We start from the raw sequence: 15,827 nt of genomic DNA on the forward strand, positions 1-15,827 counted from the left end.
CGAGTGACCCCAGCTCAGCTCCCGCTCTGGGCCGCCGCCGCTCGCCCGCTCGATGTCTTTCGGGCTCTCAGGCTGCGCGGGTGTATCTGTGCTCCAGCCCGCCGCTGCCGCTCGCCCGATGACTTTCGGGCTCTCAGAGACAGATACACCCGCGCGGCCTGGGAGCCCGAAAGTCATCGAGCGGCAGCGGCGGGCCGGAGCACAGATACACCCGCGCGGCCTGTGTGTGAATGCTCGCTGTCTCTCGGGCCGCGTGGTTGGCTCTGTCTATGTGTATCTGTTTTCCCGCTCCCGCACTCACGGCAGGCTGCAGGATTAGGCCCCGCCCACACACGCCATGAAACACCCCCTGTGACGCACCGCACTTCCCCCATAGGAGTGGTCAACCACCACGTCACTCAACGCTAATGAGTGGATTTTGTCAATTTTTTGAACGTTTTCTGTACACTGTCCGAGCAATTTTTGTCTGACCAAAAAGTAAATATGCCTATGACACTCCCCTAATCATACGCTTTGTTTTGATATAACATATGTGTAGGTACGCTCTATAACTTTTGAGTTTACCGCGGACATATACACAGACAGACAGACAGATCCATTTATTATATACTAGCTGGAGTACCTGGCGTTGCCGAGGGAAATGAAGCAACCTCTGCCATGTTTATAAAACTGTTTATGAAACTGTTGGGATTGAAGAACTCTTCCTAAGCACCCAAGAGGTGGTTCTTTAACTTTGTTTTTTGTTAATGGAGTGGGAAGGAGGGAGAGAGGGAGAGGGAGAGGGAAGGAGAGAGAGAGGGGGGGAAGGAGAGAGAGAGGGGGGAAGGAGAGAGAGAGAGAGGGGGGGGAAGGAGAGAGAGAGAGAGGGGGGGAAGGAGAGAGAGAGAGAGAGAGGGGGAAGGAGAGAGAGAGAGAGAGGGAAGGAGAGAGAGAGGGAAGGAGAGAGTGAGGGAAGGAGATAGAGAAGAGAGGAAGACACCCCGGAGAAGGGGTTGGACCCGGAGCCCCCGTGCACGGCGTAGCGCCTCAGGCCCGGCTCGAGTGACCCCAGCTCAGCTCCTGCTCCGGGCCGCCGCTCGCCTGCTCGATGTCTTTCGGGCTCTCAGGCCGCGCGGGTGTATCTGCACTCCGGCCCGCCGCTCCCGCTCGATGGCTCTCAGGCCGCGCGGGTGTATCTGTCTCTGTGTGTGAATGCTCGCTGTCTCTCGGGCCATGTGGTTGTCTCTGTCTATGTCTGTGTATCTGTTTTCCCGCTCCCACACTCACGGCAGGCTGCAGGATTAGGCCCCGCCCACACACGCCATGAAACGCCCCGTGACGCACCGCGCTTCCCCCGTAGGACTGGTCAACCATCATGTCACTCAACGCTAATGACTGGATTTTGTCCATTTTTTGAACGTTTTCTGTATACTGTCGGAGCAATTTTTGTCTGACCAAAAAGTAAATATGCCTATGAAACTCCCCTAATCATAAGCTTTGTTTTGATATAACATATGTGTAGGTACGCTCTATAACTTTTGAGTTTACCGCAGACATACACACAGACAGACATCCATTTATTATATACTAGCTGGAGTACCCGGCGTTTCCGAGGGAAATGAAGAAACCGCTGCCATGTTTATAAAACTGTTGGGATTGAAGAACTCTTCCTAAGCACCCAGGAGGTGGTTCTTTAACTTCGTTTTTTGTTAATGGAGAGGGAAGGAGAGAGAGAAGGGGGGAAGGAGAGAGAGAGGGGGAAGGAGAGAGAGAGAGAGAGGGGGAAAGGAGAGAGAGGGGGGAAGGAGAGAGGGGGAAGGAGAGTGAGAGAGGGGGAAGGAGCGAGAGAGAAAGGGGGAAGGAGAGAGGGGGAGAAGGAGAGAGAGAGGGGGAAGGAGAGGGAGAGAAAAAGAGAGGGGGGAAGGAGAGGGAGGGAAGGAGAGGGAAGGAGAGTGAGAGGGGTGGGAAGAGAGAGAAAGGGGGAAGGAGAGAGAGACCGAGGGGGAAGGGGAGAGAGAAGGAGAGAGAGGGAAGGAGAGATAGAGAGGGGGAAGGAGAGAGAGAGGGGGTAAGGAGAGGGAAGGAGAGAGAGAGAGAGAGAGGGGGAAGGAGATAAAGAGAGGAAGACACCCCGGGGAAGGGGCTGGACTCAGAGCCCGGCGGGTGAAGAAGGGCGGCCGCCATTTTGTGAGGTCGGCGGGAAGTTTGAATCGAGGCGGCCGAAGGAAGGAAGAAGGCGAGATTGTGGGTTTAATTTTTTTTTTAAAGGATCCAGAGGGAGGAGATGTAGGTGAAGCCAGAGGTTCTCATCGCTCGGGCTGTGTGTGTTGTGTGAGGAGATGGAGACTCTCCGCAGCCCCACTGGACACCATCTGAGGTGAGTCTCTCTCTCTCTCTGCGCTTTGCTAAAGCTCTGAGCTCGGGGATTGACGTTGAGGTGGTAGGCCGAGGATCCCCGGCCTCCTCCTCCTCCTCTTTCACACTGAGTGTGAGCTGAGCCCAGCCCCCCCCCCCCGCCCCCCCCCAGGTGTGTGGGGGCAGGGAGGAAGGAGGGAATGGCGCCGAGTCTCTCTCACACACCCCGAGCCCCCCGGGGCTGTAATAGAGCCGGCTTCCCTCTCCCCTGGGCTCTCGGGCCATGCGGTTGAGACCGCGGGGAAGGGGTAGGACTCAGAGCCCGGCCTTGGTGACCCGGAGCCCCCGTGCGCGGCGGCTACCGCTCTGGACCGCCGTCGCTGCTCACCTCGCTTTCGGTCGGGCTGACCCCTGATGAGCTCCCGCTCCGGTTTTTCCCGCTCCTGCACTAACGGCAGGCTGTAGGATTAGGCCCCGCCCACACACGCCATGAAACGCCCCCCCGTGACGCAGCGCGTTTCCCCCGTAGGATTGGTCAACCATCACAGACCTGTGGGAGCAGTGGAGCTTAAAACCGGCAGTGAGGCCTGACCAGAGCATCGGACCTGTGTGGGAGCAGTGAGGAGCGGCGGAGCTTAAAACCGGCAGCGAGGCCCGACCAGAGCATCGGACCTGTATGGGAGCAGTGAGGAGCGGCGGAGCTTAAAACCGGCAGCGAGGCCCGACCAGAGCATCGGACCTTTGTGGGAGCAGTGAGGAGCGGCTTACCAATTCAACAGCGGGGAGAGAGGTAAAAAGTAATGAAAGTGTGACATCACCAGGAAGCAGGTAAGTGATTGGTTGGTGAGTATTTCTCTCTTTTTTAAACTTTAACTCTGTGGTTTATAGTTTCTAAGGTCTCTCTGGTGTAGCGGGGACTGTTGGTAAACCAGTTAACTGTAGTGTAATTAGTGGGATTGATTTAATTTAATTCAATTAATTAAAGGGTAAGTCATGGCAGGACAGCCCGGTCCCGTGGTATGCTCCTCCTGCGCTATGTGGGAACTCAGGGACACTTCCTGTGTCCCTGACAACTACATATGCAGGAAGTGCATCCAGTTGCAGCTACTGACAGACCGCATTGCGGCACTGGAGCTGCGATTGGATGCATACTGGCGCGTTCGCGATGCTCAGGACATCGTGAATATCACATTTACGGAGTTGGACACACCACAGGTAGAGGTTGGACAGGAAGAAAGAAAGGGAACGGGTGACCAACAGGCAGAGTACTAGGCGCAGGCAGGTAGTGCAGGGGTCCCCTGTGGCCACCCCCCTCTCCAACAGATACACCACTTTGAGTACTGTTGGGGAGGATGGCTTATCAGAGGAAGGCAGCAGCAGCCAACTTCCTGGCACCAGGGGTGGCTCTGCTGCACAGAATGGGAGGAAAAAGAGGGGTAGAGCAATAGTAATAGGGGATTCTATTGTAAGGGGAATAGATAGGCGTTTCTGCGGCCGCAAACGAGACTCCAGGATGGTGTGTTGCCTCCCTGGTGCAAGGGTCAAGGATGTCTCCGAGCGGCTGCAGAACATCTTGGAAGGGGAGGGTGAACAGCCAGTTGCCGTGGTGCATATAGGCACCAACGATATAGGTAAAAAGTGGGATGAGGTCCTAAAAGCGGAATATAGGGAGTTAGGAGGTAAATTAAAAAACAGGACCTCAAAGGTAGTAATCTCAGGATTGCTACCAGTGCCACGTGCTAGTCAGAGTAGAAATAGAAGGATACTTCAGATGAATACATGGCTAAAGGAATGGTGCCAGGGGGAGGGATTCAAGTTCCTGGGACATTGGAACCGGTTCTGGGGGAGGTGGGACCAGTTCAAACCGGACGGTCTGCATCTGGGCAGGGCTGGAACCGATGTCCTAGGGGGCGTGTTTGCTAGTGCTGTGGGGGAGGGTTTAAACTAAAATGGCAGGGGGTTGGGAACCTGAGCAGGGAGACAGAGGAAAGGGAAACAAGGATAAAAGCAAAAGATAGGAAGGAGAAAAATAAAAATGGCAGTCAGAGAAATCAACGGTTTAAATCAAATGTGGCCACAGTAAATAATAATTCTAATAGGTCTAAGAGCGTTAAAAAAACAAGCCTGAAGGCTTTGTGTCTTAATGCGAGGAGCATTTGTAATAAGGTGGATGAATTGGCTGCGCAAATAGAGGTAAACGAATATGATTTGGTTGGGATTACAGAAACGTGGCTCAAGGATGGCCAAGACTGGGAACTCAACATCCAGGGGTATTCGATATTCAGGAAAGATAGGCAAAAAGGAAAGGGAGGTGGGGTAGCGTTACTGGTTAAAAAAGGGATTAACACAATTGTAATGAAGGATATTAGCTCTGATGAGGTGGAATCTGTATGGGTAGAATTGAGAAATACTAAGGGGAAAAAAACATTAGTGGGGGTGGTATATAGACCTCCCAACAGTAAGGCGGAGGTTGGGGATGGCATTAAAAGGGAAATTAAAGAAGCGTGCAATAAGGGCACAGCAGTCATCATGGGTGACTTTAATCTACATATAGATTGGCCAACCAAATTAGTAACAATACTGTGGAGGAGGAATTCCTGGAGTGATTACGGGATGGTTTCCTGGACCAATATGTCGAGGAACCAACCACAGATCAGGCCATCTTAGACTGGGTATTATGCAACGAGAAAGGATTAATTAGCAATCTTGTACAAGGCCCCTTGGGTCGGAGCGATCATAATATGATCGAATTCTTCATTAAGATGGAGAATGAAGTAGTTGACTCAGAGACTAGGGTCCTCAATTTAAATAAAGGAAACTACGATGGTCTGAGGTGCGAGTTGGGTAGGATTGATTGGGGAATGGCACTCGAAGGGTTGACGGTGGATAGGCAATGGCAAACATTCAAAGACCGAATGGATGAGCTACAGAATTTGTTCATCCCAGTTTGGCGTAAAAATAAAACAAAAAAGGTGACTCAACCGTGGCTAACAAGGGAAATTAGGGATAGCATAAGATCCAAGGAGACGACATATAAATTGGCCAGAAAAAGCAATAATCCTGAGGATTGGGAGCAGTTTAGGATTCAACAAAGAAGGACAAAGGGATTAATTAAGAAAGGGAAAATAGAATGAGAGTAAGCTTGCAGGGAACATAAAAACTGACTGTAAAAGCTTTTATAGATATGTGAAAAGAAAAAGGTTGGTGAAGTCAAGCATAGGTCCCTTGCAGTCAGAATCAGGGGAATTTATAATGGGGAACAAAGAAATGGCAGACCAACTAAATACATATTTTGGTTCTGTCTTCACAAAGGAGGACACAAATAACCTCCCAGAGATGCCGGGGAACATAGGGTCTGATGAAAGGGTGGAACTGAAAGAAATCAGTATTTGTAGGGAAATGGTGTTAGGAAAATTGATGGGACTGAAGGCCGATAAATCCCCAGGGCCTGATAATCTACATCCCAGGGTACTTAAGGAAGTGGCCCTAGAAATAGTAGGTGCATTGCTGGTCATCTTCCAGAACTCGATAGACTTTGGAACAGTACCCATGGATTGGCGGGTAGCTAATGTTACCCCACTATTCAAAAAAAGGTGGTAGAGAAAAAGCGGGGAATTATAGACCGGTAAGCCTGACATTGGTAGTGGGGAAAATGCTAGAGTCTATTATAAAAGATGTAATAGCAGAGCACTTGGAAAGCAGTGACAGGATCGGACAAAGCCAACATGGATTTACAAAAGGTAAATCATGCTTGACTAATCTACTGGAATTTTTTGAGGATGTAACTGGTAAAATAGATAAGGGAGAACCAGTGGATGTGGTGTATTTGGACTTTCAGAAGGCTTTCGATAAGGTCCCGCATAAGAGATTAGCGTGCAAAATTAAGGCACATGGGATTGGGGGCAAGGTATTGACTTGGATAGAGAACTGGTTGGCGGACAGAAAGGAAAGAGTTGGAATAAACGGGTCATTTTCCGAGTCGCAGGCAGTGACTAGTGGGGTACCGCAAGGATCAGTCCTAGGACCCCAGCTGTTCACAATATATATTAATGATCTGGACGAGGGAATTGGATGTAATATCTCCAAATTTGCAGACGACACAAAGCTGGGTGGGAGGGTATGCTGTGAGGAGGATGTCGTGAAACTCCAGTACGATTTGGACAGGTTGAGTGATTGGGCAGAAACATGGCAAATGCACTATAATGTGGATAAATGTGAGGCTATCCACTTTGGTGGCAAAAACAGGAAGGCAGATTATTATTTGAATGGCAATAGATTGGGAGAAGGGGAAGTGCAAAGAGACCTGGGTGTTCTTGTGCACCAGTCGCGGAAGGTAAGCATGCAGGTGCAGCAGGCGGTTAAGGCGGCAAATGGGATGTTGGCCTTCGTAGCAAGAGGGTTCGAGTACAGGAACAAGGATGTCTTGCTACAGTTGTACAGGGCCTTGGTGAGACCGCACCTTGAATATTGTGTGCAGTTTTGGTCGCCTTACCTGAGGAAGGATGTTCTTGCCATGGAAGGAGTGCAGCGAAGATTCACCAGGCTGATACCTGGGATGGCAGGAATGACGTATGAGGAGAGATTGTGTCGATTGGGCTTATACTCACTGGAGTTTAGAAGACTGAGAGGGGATCTCATCGAAACCTATAAAATTCTGTCAGGCCTGGACAGACTAGATGCAGGAAGGATGTTTCTGATGGCCGGGGAGTCCAGAACCAGGGGTCATAGTCTAAGGATAAGGGGTAAGCCATTTAGGACTGAAATGAGGAGGAATTTCTTCACCCAGAGAGTGGTGAACCTGTGGAATTCTCTGCCACAGAGGGCGGTGGAGGCCAGTTCATTAAATATATTCAAGAAAGAGTTGGATATATTTCTTAAGGCTAAAGGGATATGGGGAGAAGGCAGGGACAGGGTACTGAATTTGGATGATCAGCCATGATCTCATTGAATGGCGGAGCAGGCTCGAAGGGCCGAATGGCCTACTCCTGCTCCTATCTTCTATGTTTCTATGTCACTCAACGCTAATGAGCGGATACGTCACTCAACGCTAATGGGCGGATTTTTGCCGTTTTTTGAAGGTTTTTCCAAAAAGTAAATACGCCTATGACACTCCCCTAATCATAAGTTTTCTTTTGATGTAACATATGTGTAGGTACGCTCTATAACTTCTGAGTTAAGGACCGACCGACCGACCATATATATATATAAGATAGATTGTGAGGGGGCTTGATCGGGTGGATGCGGTGAGGATGTTTCCACTGATGGGTGAGACTAGAACTAGGGGGCATAATCTTCGAATAAGGGGCTGCCCTTTCAAAACTGAGATGAGGAGAAACTTCTTCACTGAGGGTAGTAAATCTATGGAATTTGCTACCTCAGAGAGCTGTGGAAGCTGTGACATTAAATAAATTTTAAAAGGAGATAGACAGTTTCCTAGCTGATAAGGGAATTAGGGGTTACGGGGAGCGGGCAGGGAAGTGGACGTGAGTCTAGGTTCGGATCAGCCATGATCCTATTGAATGGCGGAGCAGGCCCGAAGGGTCGTATGGCCTGCTCCTGCTCCTACTTCTTATGTTCCAGTATTTTTTGCATTGTGGTTATGGACTAGTAACGTAGAAATTGAGAGCTCAAATTCGACTGTGTAAATAGTGAATTTGAATTCAATAAATTTAATTGGGTTGGATTGTCATTAAAAACCTAACTTTTTTTATAGTAATGTCCTTCGGGGAAGGTAATTTACCACCCCTTCTCTATCTGGCCTACATATCACTCCAGTCTCACGCTACATGGTTAACTGTTAATGCCCTTCGTGGCTTAACAAACCCCTCCATTGTACAAACAATCGCTTGCAAGAAAACCCACCAGCATCTTTGTAGGGCAAATTGATGGTGCTCATAAATACAGAAGCAACATCTGGTTCCTTGTTACGATGGTGTGACTATCTGACCAATCAGCAGCAGTTATGTGGAAACAGCCAGAGTTACGAGGGACCCAATAACCAGAAACAATAAATTGAAACCTGCCAAATTCCCACTACTCTCTGGCCCTGTCCATCAAGCATGGAACAGTTAGATAAGTCACCTATAAGCATGTAAGATTTTTAGAAAGTAATACTCGATGATGGGTTATCAGTTAGTGAGATTTCTAGCAAGTGAAACTAACATTTGAAGCAGTTGGGATTACTATTGGCCAGTAAGCTGTCTCAAAAGTAACTCGGCAATTATTTTAAGATATTTCATAATGAACAAAGATAAGCCTACTTTTACTGTAGCTCTTGTAACAAATCGAGCATAAAGTTGCCAAGAAAGCCTTCAACCTTCCAACTACATTGAAAAAAGACAATTTTTAAAGTTTATTAATAACATGTTAACAATGACTTGATTTATTACAGGTAGAAGGTTAGCATTTGGTCTCAGAATTTGAAAAGATAAGGAGAGTGCGCCCAGATCTTGGAGTGAATGTTTGTCTACCTTCATTTTCTATCATTAAATAAATCATAATACTGCACTCCTGGCCGGCCTCCCACTTTGCACCCTCTGTAAACCTGAGCTTCATCCAAAACTCCGCTGCCCCTATCCTAACTCACCAAGTCCCGTTCACCCATCACCCCTCGCTGACCTACATGTGCTCCCAGTCCGGCAACGCCTCGATTTTAAAATTCTCATCCTTTTTTTTCAAATCTCTCCATGGCCTCGCCACTCTCCATCTGTGTAACCTCCTCCAGCCCTACAACCCTTCGTGATCTCTGCGCTCCCCCAATTCTGGCCTCTTGAGCATTCCCGATTTTAATCGCTCCACCATTGGTGGCCGTGCCTTCAGCTGCCAAGGTCCTAAGCTCTGGAATTCCCTCCCTAAACCTCTCCGCCTCTCTCTCCTCCGTTAAGACGCTCCTTAAAACCTGCTTCTTTGACAAACTTTTGATGACCTATCCTAATATTTCCTTATGTGGCTCAGCGTCAAATTTTATCTGATAATTGCTCCTGTGAAGCGCCTTGGGACGTTTTACGACGTTAAAGGCGCTACAAAATACAAGTTGTTGTTTAATATTAGAAAACTTTTTTTACCATTGTACTCTGGAAAGAATACATGACTTGTTTTTTTTGCTATACTGCTTTTCAAATGTTTGAATCCCAGCCTCATTTGGTAAACTTGATTTTCCCTCAGCACATTGAGGTAGTCTCCCAAGACTTTCATTGGCCAAAGTTAAAAATCAGTTGGCCAGTCCTCCCTTGACCTGGTGATGAAGAAATGTCTGCGGCAAAGGTGGGGTCTAATGGGAGTAGACAGAAATTATTCTCCTCAGTGCAGCAGTTTGAAACAATGTTATAAATATGCACAATGCAATTTAGTGTTCACCTATTAGATATTCAGGGACAACATAAACTCTACCGTTAATGCACATTTGTAATACCCCAATGTTCCCTAGGAAAACTGGTTTTAACAGTTACACCCTCTTGTGAAATTATACTGTAGCGCATAGCATTACTGTAGAGAATATAATGGGAAGTTCAATTATTAGCACTCTTGCCTCTGAATCAGAAGGTTGTGGGTTCAAGTCCCACTCCAGAGACTTAAGCACAAAAATCCAGGCTGACACTCTAGTGCAGTACTGAGGGAGCGCCGCACTGTCGGAGGTGCCGTCTTTCGGATGAGACGTTAAACCGAGGCCTCGTCTGCTCTCTCAGGTGGACGTAAAAGATCCCATGGCACTATTTCGAAGAAGAGCAAGGGAGTTATCCCTGGTGTCCTGTCCAATATTTATCCCTCAATCAACATCACTAAAACAGATTATCTGGTCATTATCACATTGCTGTTTGCGGGAGCTTGCTGTGTGCAATTGGCTACCGCATTTCCTGCATTACAACAGTGACTACACTTCAAAAGTACTTCATTGGCTGTGATGCGCTTTGGGACATCCTGAGGTCGTGAAAGGCGCCATAGAAATGCATGTCTTTTTTCTTTGTATTAGTATCTAATATTTACTTTCAAGTTCTTAATGTGCGTTTTAAATCAAAATGTCTTTTGATGCTTTTACAAATAGTGATAACTACAGGCCCAGAGGAGAGAGCAGAGTGGCTATCAGATCGAGATGATCCAGCAGATCAAAATGTAACTGCATCGTCCAACATTTTTGTACCCATTGATCAAAAATCTTGTTTTCTTATTGAGAAAGCCTCATTAGAAGATGTACCTGTTTTGCGTGAGGATTTAATTCCCAGACTATTAATGACTGAAACAAGTTTTAATAAATCTAATACAGTGTCCAAAAAGGAGATTTCTGAGATGGTAGCTGAAGATAAAGCTAGTTTTGTATACATTAACACAAACACTTGTTCTATGAACCAAGATGAATCTGGTTTTACATACATTTATACCAATGCTTCTTCAGTCAACCAAGAAGATAAATCAACTAACATTAAGCAGAGACCAGCTCACCTTGAAGTCACAACAGGTCAAGTGACAAAGAAAGCACCTCCTGCTAACTGCAAGGATATACCTGAAGAAGCGAATGAATTCAACAATATTCCAATTTTGGCTCAAATGCAACGAGCCCTAGTTAATAATAGCACAATTAGACCGGTTCACAAGAGCCAGCCAACTCCTCGTAAATCAGAATCAGTTTCAGAGGTGCCCTCGGCTCATCGTGCACTTTCATCGGACACAGTGATGTACCAAAAGGCCATCTCAATGGCTCACAAAGCAGTTCCACTTCACGCTGAGGCAATTCCAACCCATACCAAGCGCACGCCGACTCTTTGTTCTGACCCGTCAGCACTGGACAACTACAAACAACTGTTAATGTCTCTCGGAAGAGTTTCATATCCCATAGAAGCAGCGCCAGCTGACAAGGAACTTGGTAAGAAAGACTCACTAGTGCACATTGTTGACACCACACCAGGGGACCATAAATACCAATTTGAGAAATGTAAATCTCATGAATGCTCCTCAGTCCTTAAAATTGGAAATGCAAAGAAGGAAACACTAGAAAATTTGCTGTACACTAAGAGAACAGATGTGAATGAGAAAGATACAAAGAAGATGGAAAGAAAAAAAGAACCTGGTAAGGTTTTGTGTAGACATAAATTTGATAATGTTTTATTGAGGCTGAAGTTAGTACAGCTCTCAAATTACATTGACTATATTTTACTCCAGTTTTTTACAAATTACTCTATTTTAAACAAAACAATGGAAAGTAAAAGCAAAAAAGAACAAGATACCATTACAATCTAGAACTGTAACCACAGCTGCTAAGATTCCAAAAGTTTAGTTTTTTGATAAGATAATTGGTTTATGTGTCTACTGTTCATAGACTTTATCATAGAATGACACAGCACAGAAGGCGGCCATTTGGCCCATCATGCCTGTGCGGGAATAGGCTAGTAGATGACTAGCAATGAGTTACAGTACAGTAATTCAGTCAAGCAGTGAGAGTAATCAAGTCCCATTCCAGGGACATAATCTAAGCTGCCACTCCAGTGTCGTACTGAGGGAGTATTGCACTGTCGGAGGTGCCGTCTTTCGGATGAGACGTTAAACTGAGGACCGTCTGCCCCCTCAGGTGGACGTAAAAGATCCCATGGCAATATTTCAAAGAAGAGCAGGGGGAGTTCTCCCCGATGCCCTGGGGCCAATATTTATCCCTCAACCGACATCACTAAAAGCAGATTATCTGGTCATTATCACATTGCTGTTTGTGGGACCTTGCTGTGGGCAAATTGGCTGCCACATTCCCGACATTACAACAGTGACTACACTTCAAAAGTGCTTAATTGGCTGTAAAGCGCTTTGGGATGTCCTGCGGTGAAAGGCACTATAAATCTTAAAGTTACAGCAGTTTATGAATAGCAGTAGAATTTGCAGAGTGAATGAGTAATTGAAAGATACCAACAGGTATATCATTGTTATAAAAACAGAAACTGTTAGAGATACACAGCGGGTCATTCATTTAAGAAGAATGATAGGTTAATGCTTTGGGTAGGACTGTTCATCAGACAGATGGTATTCTTCATAATGTGTTACCAACATTAGTGACCTGGTGCAAATTGTGATGATGAGAATAGGTGTTGCAGTTGGAATGTCCAAGCTGCCTATGACTAACATTTTCTGCAGAGGCCTCTTTGCCCCATTCTCCTATTTATACAAGACCAAAGAGCTATGTATGAGTATGCTATTTGAAGGGGGACTTGATTCTACAACTAAAGATCTCTACACTTGTCAAGTCTTCTTCTTAGGCAGTCCCTCGTAACCGAGGATGACTTGCTTCCACATTAAAAATGAGTTTGCAGGTGACTGATAAGTCCAGTGCGGGACCTACAGTCTCTGTCACAGGTGGGGCAGACAGTGATTGAAGGGGCGGGTGGGTGGGGTGCTTGGGTTGACATGCGCTCCTTGTGATGCCTGCGCTTGACTACCGCTTACTCCCGGCGAAAAGACTTGAGGTGTTCGGCGCCTTCTCGGATGCTTCTCCTCCACTTTGTGCGGTCTTGGGCCAGGGATTCCCAGGTGTCGGTGGGGATGTTACACTTTTTCAAGGAGGCTTTGAGGGTGTCCTTGAAGCATTTCCTCTGCCCACCTGGCGCTCTCTTGCCGTGCCAGAGCTCCGAGTAGAGCGCTTGTTTTGGGAGTCTCGTATCGGGCATGCGGACAGTGTGACCCATCCATCGGAGCTGATCGAGCGTGGTCAAAGTTTCGATGCTGGGGATGTTGGCCTGAGCGAGAACACTCAGACATTGGTGCGCCTATCCTGCCAATGGATTTGCAGGATCTTGCGGAGGCAGTGTTGGTGGTACCTCTCCAGTGCTTTGAGGTGCCTGCTGTACATGGTCCATGTCTCTGAGGCATACAGCAGGGCGGGTATCACTGCTGCTCTGTAGACCATGAGCTTAGTGCCGGGTTTGAGGTCCTGGTCTTCAAACACTCTCTTCCTCAGGCGACCGAAGGCTGCACTGGCACACTGAAGGCGGTGTTGGACTTTGTCATCGACGTCTGCCCTTGTTGACAATAGGCTCCTGAGGTATGGAAAGTGATCCACATTGATCAAAGAAGGCCATGTACAGCAGTTGGTGCTGTTCCCTGCATTTCTCTTGTAATTGACGTGTGGTGAAGATCATGTCCATTGTGCCCATTAGTGGGCGGAATCCGTATTGCGACTCTGGGAGGAGCTCTTCAGCCACTGGGAGAAGGCGATGAGGAGGATTCTTGTGATGACTTTCCCTGTGGCAGACAGCAGGGAAACTCCTCTGTAGTTACCGCACTCGGACTTGTCACCTTTCTTGAAGATGGTCACAATTACGGCGTCTCTGAGATCCCCTGGCATGCTCTCCTCCTTCCAGATAAGAGAAATGAGTTTATGAATTCGCGCCAGTAGTGCTTCACCGCTATGCTTTAGTGCCTCGGCGGGGATTCCATCTGCTCCTGAGGCCTTATTGTTCTTTAGTTGTCGGATGGCCTTTTCAACCTCATGCTGGGCTGGGGTTGTGCTGAGATGGTGGCGGGTAGCATGCTTGCCAAGTATCTTTCTCCTAACTGTTGAGTCTGTGTTTACAAGTGCAGTTATTATGAATAACACGACACAGACAACAGAGAGTAACTAAACAGGTCTTTAGTGATTGAGGGTCAGAGCGGGAACTGAGATACATATTACTCCACAGGGTTTATATACCGGTGTGGTCACTACCGGTACTACAATGTACAGGAGCTGTTAAAAAGTAGTCCTTCACCTTAAGGTATCCTCTTAAGGTAGTACAGGTTACATACACTACAATTCCTCCCCTTTTAGCTTAACAGTGGACACCCCATTAATACAATACATGAATATATATACATATATACAATTTACACACAATGAATATTCAAAGGTTCAGTCTCTGAGGAGGCTTCCGGATCCATGCCGGATAATGCCTTTCAGGGATCTCTTGTTCTCGTTGCTGGGGTGACTCATTCAATTGATCTTCTATGGATTCAACATCATCTAATACAACCGAGTCCGAGGTAGATGCTACAGGCTCAATAAATTCTTCAACTGGTGTCTCTGCCGGAGACATGGGGTTGACCCTTGTTCTTGATTCCACAAGTTGGTCAGCATGACGTCGTATTACGTTCTCCCCAGTGTCTTCCGTGTACATCAAAGGCCCCTGCCGTGCACAAATTGTTCCAGGTTGCCATTTATCATTTCTATAGTCCCTGGCCAACACTGGTTGTCCTATTTCAAAACTCCGAGTGGCCTTTTCATTTATGTGTTGGAATTGCTTGTGTTCAACTTCCCGTCTCACATTGGGTTTTAACAAATCCAACCGGGACCGCAACCTTCTGTTATAGAACATGATGGCAGGGCTTTGATTTGTCACTGCATGCGTGGCGTTTCGATATGCCATTAGGAAATTGTCCACCTTGTGTTGTAGTGGAATATGATCTTCACACATGGCCTTTATTGCCTTTTTGAATGTTTGTACAAATCTCTCGGCCAACCCATTTGTAGCCGGATGGTACGGGGCAGATGTATAGTGTTTCACCCCATTCTTTTTCATGAATTTCTGGAATTCTTCTGACACGAACTGTGGTCCGTTGTCTGAACAAATTTGCTCGGGCAATCCATTCCTCGCAAATATAGTTCTCAAGACTGCAATCGTCTTCTCAGTGGTAGTGGTCGACATCTTGATCACTTCTGGCCATTTAGAGTGTGCGTCTACTGCTATCAAAAACATATGTAAGAAGTCACACAACACCAGGTTATAGTCCAACAGCTTTATTTGAAATCACAAGCTTTCGGAGCGCTGCTCCTTCTTCAGGTGAAGTGGAGAAATGCATAAAGACACAGCTTATATAGTCAGAGAATCATGTCAGATGTTTACAGGTAACCTGTTTTTTTGTTTTTCATACAGACCCCAGCATCGGCAATATTTGACCCCTTGTGACCCCACCTCATTGTTCTTTGATGTTATGTTTCCCTGACTGACCTGTTTGGACACCATTCACACCTTTGACTGCTGTGATTATCTCTCTGCCGAGGTGTGATAAATGGCAGTTGGAAAGGTTACCTGTAAACATCTGACATGATTCTCTGACTATATAAGCTGTGTCTTTATGCATTTCTCCACTTCACCTGAAGAAGGAGCAGCGCTCCGAAAGCTTGTGATTTCAAATAAAGCTGTTGGACTATAACCTGGTGTTGTGTGACTTCTTACATTTGTCCACCCCAGTCCAACTCCGGCATCTCCACACCATATCAAAAACATGGAATCCATGAATGGACCTGCAAAGTCAATATGCACGCGTTGCCATGGAGCTGAAGGCCATTCCCACGGATGCAGCGGTGCAATTGGAGGTGCGTTCTGAACATTTTGACACCCTGAGCAGCTTTTTGTCAGGTCCTCTATTTGTTTGTCTATACCTGGCCACCACACATAAGCCCTAGCAAGGCTTTTCATCTTGGCTCCCCCCAGATGACCTTCATGCAATTCTTTTAAGACACTCTCCTGTAATTTAGGAGGAAT

General features: G+C 46.9%; 1 long non-coding RNA gene across 1 annotated transcript in view; it reads left to right on the forward strand.

The window, feature by feature from the left end:
- The window catches only part of LOC147114512 (uncharacterized), a 123,187-nt gene that overhangs the window by 28,298 nt on the left and 79,062 nt on the right, over nt 1–15,827 (forward strand). Inside the window, exon 3 of the long non-coding RNA XR_015078950.1 lies at nt 10,376–11,395. This is a non-coding gene — a long non-coding RNA (uncharacterized LOC147114512). The remainder of the gene's footprint in view (nt 1–10,375; nt 11,396–15,827) is intronic.

Source organism: Somniosus microcephalus, chromosome 7, assembly GCF_052327205.1.
Source record: "Somniosus microcephalus isolate GS21.2 chromosome 7, FLI_Smic_1.0, whole genome shotgun sequence".
Taxonomy (NCBI): domain Eukaryota; kingdom Metazoa; phylum Chordata; class Chondrichthyes; order Squaliformes; family Somniosidae; genus Somniosus; species Somniosus microcephalus.